Source organism: Pinus tabuliformis, chromosome 6, assembly GCF_031772625.1.
Source record: "Pinus tabuliformis cultivar Carrire ecotype Pingquan chromosome 6, CPIR1, whole genome shotgun sequence".
NCBI classification, from domain to species: domain Eukaryota; kingdom Viridiplantae; phylum Streptophyta; class Pinopsida; order Pinales; family Pinaceae; genus Pinus; species Pinus tabuliformis.
This window is the reverse complement of record NC_142292.1, coordinates 163,667,836-163,676,057: the sequence shown is the minus strand read 5'-3', so window position 1 is coordinate 163,676,057 and position 8,222 is coordinate 163,667,836.

Here is an 8,222-nt window from a genome sequence, read left to right as displayed (position 1 = left end):
TGGAAATTGGAACTGAGAAGTGATGAGGATGGCTGGATTTATTTAAGGGTGAATAGAGCAATGTTGCACAAAAATATGGAAATTAGGTCAAAGTGACGAAATGTGGCAAACGAAGGGCAAGAATCTGAGCTAGGGGATCGAACATGTTGTGTTGATGGAGGGAGGGTAGGCAGGGAGGTTTCTTAGGTGTTCTGCACACTACTTCTTGAAACTGACCAAACAAAGATCATGCAAACCAAGTATCTAGCTATTCTAACCTAATTTGACCTAGGAACTAGCAATCATGATGAACAGAAATCCCTTGGTAGAAAATCATGTGAAACACTTATGAAATCCAAGCAAGAATGAACCTAAGCATGTAATCACATCTGGTATCAACTTTTACAAATGAGAAACTACCACCAGAAATTGCATGAAGAAGCAAGAACAGTGTTTTTGTGGCAGCAAGGACACCATGGCCTCAGCTCATGGTCCCGAGGAGGGAGAGGTGAGATCCAAGGTTTCTTGATGGCCTTTTTCGAATATCTGTTCCACTATCAACCTATCACATCACTCTGAAACATGAGCACTTTTTCAATCATCAAAATTGTCCTTGATAACCAAGCAAGATTTTAATCTACTAATAGAAACTATTTTATGAAGACAGTAAAGAAAAACATATAACAGTACATGGAGGAGGTCCTGGCACTTGGGTTGGGCCCAACCCCAAGAGCTACAGGCTCCTAAAAGAAGCTTAGAGCTGATGCAACATAAAACTGGTTTCCATTACTCAAAAAACAACCATGTCCAAAATGTGTTACAGCAGAAGCTCCAAAATGGGCTAAGAAATAAAGCAGCACTATGGTGCGAAATAAAAATGTTCAACAAGTCCTACGAAGGCTGGAAGCCTCCCTACTTATGCACTATGAGGACCTCCAGCAGTCCTCCTTAATTTAAGGGGCTTGGCTGCTCAAAACTACAGTACTAAACCACTTCATAAAAGCTGCTCGGCTGCCTTTGGAAATCAACTTTGGTGGGCTGCTGAACTCCAAGCTGATGGTGGAGAACTCAAGGAAGGGGTCAATTAGTGCAAGAGACACCTTTCCTACGAATCCTCAGCCTTGTCCCCTCATATTTGGCTTTCAAATGGTCCATAAATGCTTGACCTCGGTCCAAAAGTTGTCCAAAAATTTGCAGCAAACACGTATTAGCCTTCATGGTCAAGTGACTATTCTCATTCATTCAATTAAAATAAACATACTTCAAAAGCATACATAAACTATGAAGAATGGTGGATAAATGGAGAAAAATAGGCAAAAATGAGCCCAATAAGTTACCCATTTTTGGGGCTCATCATCACCCCCTGCTAAATGGGTTGCTCATCCTCTGAGCAACTAATCTAGCTCATCATCCTTGATAGCTTTGACTGCCTCTCTCACATCCCAGGCCTCCGAGGTGATGTATTATTCCTGGTCATAAAATCCTGCTTTTCTTTCCACTTCCTTCCACTGCCTGTTTTCTTCTTCTTCCTTAACTCCTTCCAGCAATCCCAAAAGCAATGGAGGACTGAACTTTAGGCCGATCCAATTGGCCTGTAGATTTTGCATTGACTGTTTATAGAGGGGTACCCTTGCCAAGGCCTCCCTCATCCTAGTTGGAGAGTGGTATTCCCTTATTTTCAAACTGTGGGGCAGTGTGTTCCATGCAGTTATCCCCAAATAGTGTTTCCATGTCCTCAAAGTCGGAAATAGCTTGAGCTTGTTGTTCAATGTAATCTGGTAAATCCTGAGGGTTGTTGGCCAGGTGCTGATGGGCATGTATTAAAGCTGATGTATCCTTTAGTTCTGCCCTGATCATGAGTGGTTCACTTAGCTCCCTGTTCATAATATCCCGAATATCTGCTGCCCTCTTTTCCTCATTATTTAACCCGGAGGACATGGCCATAAGTTGCACATCTCCCAATGTAGCATTGGGATCCCAAAGAGTCATGTTTGGAAGGGCCAAGTTGTGTAAATGGAATTCGGATAATTTAGCCTTATCCTCTGCTGAGCTGCTGTCACACAAGTTTATGAATTGATGGTAGCTTTGAAATGGAATGGTACCCCTTTGGGCCAAGGTGTTAATTTGGAACTGCAACCATTGATATTTAAGATATAGGGCATATGACTTGGCAGGTTGCCTACACTGCAAGGCCTCTACTGCCCAACTGGCCATGCAGGCTAGTTGGGCTTCCTTTCCTTGTACCCGTTGTTTTAGAGATTGTATTTCCTCAGCTGCCTGTGACTCCTTCTCCTGTAGTTGTTTTGTTAGTGCCTCAACCTTGGCCTGTAGCCCGTCCACTTTCTGTTGTTCATTAGAGGTTTATTTGTCTGCTTAAGGCTTTTCCTGTTGCTGTTGTTCTCCTAGAAAGGAGAACCTGTCGTCCTTATGAATTTCCTGTACTCATAACTGCTATTTCAGTAGCTCGTTCTCTTCCTATAGTTTGGCCCTCTAACTGCTTTCCACATGCTTCACCATGGCTAATTCTCTCCTTGACTCCCTGAGTTGTTCTTCTAGGGGGCCTATGTCTGCCACACCCTTGGACTTGGCAATCCTCATCCAAGTGTGAGTCCTAATTCTTTCTTCTTCCAGTGCAAAGAAGAGTGGCACCGCAAATTTTTGGGGAATTATTTTCCCAGCTTCTAACAGGTTATAGTATGAGTCCAAGCTGGGCTGAGGGCTTGGTTCCAATATTTCCTCTGTCTTTTCTTCCTCCTGTGATTGTCTGGCCGCCTTTTCCTCCAATTTCTCGGTCGCTTTTAGCTTAGCCCGAGTTTCCTATAGAGATTTCTCAGCTTCCTGTAGAACTGTCTTTGAGTCCATTGTCTTCAGTCTCTCTCTCCAGGTGGAAGTTTTTGGGCTTCCTCATTCATAGGTGACGGATATCTTTGAAGGAGACCCTTCCTTTGGTTTAGGTGTTGTGTCCTCAATGATAATTGGCTCCTTTGACTGCAGCTGGGGTCTGCCTACTTTGATCCGTGTGCTCCTCCTTTCTTTAAAGTACATGGAGGTTTGCCTCTTTCGCTTCCCTTTTTGTTTTGGAGGTGTTTTTAAGGCGGAAAGCACAGTTGCTGCCTCTCTTGCCAATATTTCAGGTGATTTCCCCCTTTGCTGTTCTTTTTCCATGCTTCCTGTAGAAGTCCCTGTGTCAACTGTTTCTGCCTGTATTGTGGCCATTTCAGGATCTGTTTTTCCCTTTTGTTTTGGTGTGACTGCTTTGGCTATGACGGCCTTCACTCGGGACGTTTCTTCCTTCTCTGCTCTCCTCTGCAGTCTCTTTTCCCTTGGGGTTTGTGCTGTTGTTCCTTGCTGTATTTTAGGCTCAGCAATTTGGCCCTCTCCTCCTTTTTCTTTATGTCCTTGTTGTGCTTGAATGTCCTGTGTTCTTTCATCATTGGTTTTCTTACCTTCTTCAGTGTGTTCTCACTCCTCACCACTGGATGAGGTGATGTCTTCGTCTAGGATTCCAATATCATCATCCAATTGGACTAGGTGAAAAGATCCACCACCTTAGGATGCTCGTGTAGTTTGCTGGTATCTGAGGGTTCTTTCCTTATGAATCCCCCTAGCATGGTGAGATTGTTTTTTCTTTTTTTTTGCTTTGATCAGAAAAAGGAATGCTGCTTATGGTTCTCCCTCTTAACTCAAGAAGGGATTTCTCAGGTATCAATATTAATTAACAGCTATTCCCTAGTTTTCAAAACTATTGTTGCCTAGAACACGGCTGCCTATTTATGAGAGGGAGAGTTTCGTTTCTACAGACAGAGTACAGAGCTCAATTTTCCTTCCCGGCACATATACAGATATTCAAATTCAAAATTTCATACACAGGCTGACCTCCATAGTTGCATATCTTTCTACAGGAGAATTTTTTAAAAATAGGAACGTGGAGGAGAATTTGGATGTAAAAACAACTGAGAAACCCAGTGCAACACAGAGGAAAATGTTTTCTTCCAATCCCCAGGCAAATTTTTCTCTGGTTCCCCACTTTGATATCATTCAATTCACCACCTTTTCAAATCACACGATGCATAAAGAGTTTTTTCGAGCCTACCTCGTTTGGAGCTCCAAATTTGGTGACGAGAAATCCTAGGTTTTTCTACTCCGGAAGGCTGTGTAGGCTTTCCTGTAGAACCCTTTCCTATAGAAGACTTCCCCGGTTCCTGTAGAATATCTCTGTGCTTCTGAGCGAGCCCGATATGCGGGAGATTCTTGAAAACAGGTAGAAAAACTGGTGGTGGATGACTGGTTAACAGTTTCTGGAGCGGAGGACGCGTACTTCAGTCGAGGACGTTGCAAGTGCAAATGAACAGAGGGTGGTGTGAGTTTCAGCCGAGCATCTTTTAACTGCGGCGTAATTCGTGGCAAGGGGATGAGGTGGCTGGACCAAGCCGTTGATCCAACATCACGGCCATAATTTCTCTGCATGTCTCTGGCCGCCATCACCTCCCCTCTGCCATTAATTGCCGCCACCAGTGCCAGTCCCGACAATTTCTCCCAGAGTGGACACTCCACACGTGTTGGTTGCACGTATCTTCGGAAATTTGAATGTAACTGAGCTTGTTTGGATCCCACGAGGCTATGTAACTGGCCGAGGGTGGCCAGTTGACTGGCCACCGATCCCATTCTATCCAACCATTTCCATAGGCATGCAGCTTTTTAAAATATAGTTTATGTAATTGACGAATGAGTTTAGACACTTACCTGCGTGGTCACGGCCGTGTTATGTAGATTTCAGGTCTCTGAACCATTTCTTCGTTTGCTGCTGCTTCCTGCACGGGTTTTGGAACCCAATCCTTCAGTCGTTGACGCTGCATGCACGTGTTTCAGAATTCATTCCATTGGTTGTTGTCGCTGCATGCTCAGGTGTTGCTTGGTTTCGGCTGTTGATGATGTTTCCACGTTCAAGACGAGCTCCTTGCATGTTTCCTTTGTTGTTTTTCCACTGTCTTCATCTCCAGAGTATGTCTTCCAGAAGGATCAGCTGCTACAGGATTTCTGTAGGATGTCCTGTAGCTGCTTCTCCTCCTGGGATGCAAGCTAAACGAGTAGGGCTATACTGCTGACAAGGGATTCAGCTGATGACGGGTCCAGATGGAGATTGACAGGTAGGGAGAGAAAAACACCATTGGTAGATATGTCATTCAAGGTTCTTGCTGGCAGTGTGAGGAAAACAGGGGTTTTTTTCTTTATTATAACTTTTTGTGTGACTATGCAGGCATACATAACAGAATGGGTGCAATAGAGATGTGAGGAGATGAAACAGGGTGATGTATGGCGATGGATGGAAATAGGGGTGGTTGCAGGCTTAATAAGAATATTCCAACCTTCAGATTCCCTCCCACAATCAATTTTTGCCTCTCTGGAGGTTCTACAGGATCTTCCTGTAGAAGATATAGAACATCCTGTAGAAGGTGAAATCTTAACCTGAATGCGATCAAATCCTAGGAATGGGGAGTGGTCATGGAGGAGGTGTGTGTGAGGGATGTTTGTAGTCTGGTGTTGACGTCTGTCCTTGTTTTGCACACCCCCCCGAACCTACAATGTCTTCCTTGCAACCTGCAATTATTCAATAGAAATCAGGCCTATTTCTTTTGTCTTTTTTTCTTTTTCTTTTTTTTGTTTGGTGAGACAACTGGGGCGCCTCTAGGAGGTTTTCACCCTCATTATCTGCCCCGAGTGCCTCTAAGAGGTTTTCACCCAAGGATCTTTTTATTCTTTTCTTGTTTTTTTTTTTTTTTTTTTTTTTATGATCAAGGTGTGGATGGAGTAGAGACAAGGCCTTGCTCCACTACCAACAGTGACTTATCCAGAGTTTCAATGAACTCCTGCTTGGAAAGGGGCTTCCTGTAGATTTTCAGCCGGTGCCTGTTGATGAGAATGGGGATGGCTTCTTCATCAATGGTCCTAATAACGACTGAACCATTGTCATTGCATTTCTCCACTGCATATGGTCCCAGCCACCTTGTCCTCAACTTCCCTTTGAAATCCTTGTATCTTGAGTCAAATAACAACGCCCAATCTCCTGGCTGAAATTGATTTTCGTTAAGGTGACAGTCATGCCATATCTTTCTCTGGAGCTAAACTACTTCTGAGTGGAGGAGGGCCTACATTCTCTATTCATCTAATCCGTTCAGCTATAGTAACCTTTCATGTTGCGCATGGCTGAAATCCAGGTCCAGCTGAGCTGCCAACCTTAATGTATTGTACTCGAACTCTATGGACAGCAAATCCTTCTTCCCGTAGACCAGCTCATAAGGTGTGGAAGCTGTTGTGGTTTTCCAAGTGGTGTTGTAGGCCCAAGTGGCCTCAACTAAGAGAACTGCCCAATCTTTTCTGCTGCTGCTCACAACCTTATTCAAAATTTCTTCTAGAGCCCTATTAGTGACGTCCACCTACCCATTTTCTTGTGGCTGATAAGGGGTGGAAGTTCTGTGCTTGATCTTATAATGGGCAAGCAGGTATTCAATCAGGTTAGACGTGAACTGACTCCCTTGATATGTGACTAATTCTCTTGGGTAGCCAAATTTGTAGAAGATATTTTCCCTTAAGAACTCAGCCACTTTTTCTTCTGTCGCTACCTGGATTGCCTTTGTTTCTACCCACTTCGTCAGGTAGTCTGTGCACACAATGATGTAAGACTTTTGCTTTGAAGGAGGGTTGATAGGACCCACAAAATCCATGCCCCACTTCTCAAATGGCTCGAAAGTCACTTGAGGTTGGAGGGGCATTTCATCCCTTGGAGTCGGTTTCCCCATCCTTTGACATCGGTCACATTGGCTGATGTATCTTCTAACATCTTGATGAAGAGTGGCCCAATAGGAGCCTGCCTGTAGAATTTTGAAGGCAGTCCTTTTTGCTACAAAGTGGCCTCCACAGGGTCCATCGTGACAGGTTAGGAGAATGTCAAAAACTTCCTCCTCCCTAACACAATGCCTCGAGATCTGATCTGGGCCGAGTTTGAACAAGTTTCCCCCAATACAAGTGAAGGGGGCGCTTTTCCTCACAATTATGTTCTTTTCTTTCGAGGATAGGTGTGGAGGCAACTATGCTGAGACCAAGTAGTTTTCTATATCAGCAAACCATGGAGAGAGTACTGAAATAGCAAACAGGTGTTCATCTGGCATCTGGTCATCCACCGTCCCTTCTTCATCTGCAGGCAAATCTAATCTAGACAGAAAATCAGCAACGACATTTTCCTTCCCTGGCTTGTCAACAATGGTTAAGTCAAATTGTTGCAATAAAAGTAACCATCTAATGATACGAGCATTCACATCAGGTTTATTATTAAATACCTTATTGCAGCATGATCGGTGTGTACAAATGTTTGATAACCAGTGATGTAGTGTCTGAACTTATTTAGGGAATGGACTACAGCTAGGAGCTCTTTCTCAGTCACAGTATAGTTTAATTCTGCCTTGGACAGGTTTTTGCTGACAAAGTATATGGCATATGGTAGCTTCTCTTCAATTTGTCCTAAGGCTGCCCCTATGGCTTTGTTCGAGGCATCGGTGTGGATGTGGAAAGGTAGGGCCCAGTTTGGACCTCTTAGGATTGGGGCAGTTACCAGTTTATCTTTTAATTCATCCAGAGCCTCTTGGTTGTTGTCAATCCATTTAAATTCGACATCTTTCCCCACAAGACCAAACAATGGCGAGGCTAGCTTACTAAAGTCTTTGATGAATCTTCTATAGTATCCTACTAAGCCTAGAAAACTTCGAACATCTCTTACCTTCTGAGGAGGTGGAACCTTTTGGATGATAGCAATTTTGTTAGGATCCACCTGTAATCCCTGCCGAGAGATTGTATGGCCTAGCCCGGTCCCTTCAGTCATTAGGAATTCACATTTTTCAAGACTGAAGGACAGGTTCATCTCAATACACTTGGTTAAAACTTTTCCCAGGTTAGTCAATGCTTCTTGGAAGTTGGACCCATAAGGAGTAAATTCATCCATGTAGATTTCTATTGAATCATGAACCAGCTCAGCAAATATGCTCAGTACTGCTCTCTAGAAAGTGGCAGGAGCATTGCATAGCCCAAAGGGAAGGACCCGGTAGGCAAAGGTTCCCCAAGGACAAGTGAAGGTGGTCTTATCTTGGTCTTCCAGGCTGATTTGGATCTGATTATACCCGTTGAACCCATCTAGGAAAGAAAAGAGCTTCTTCCCTGCTAGCCCATATAGCACTTGATCTATGAAAGGAAAA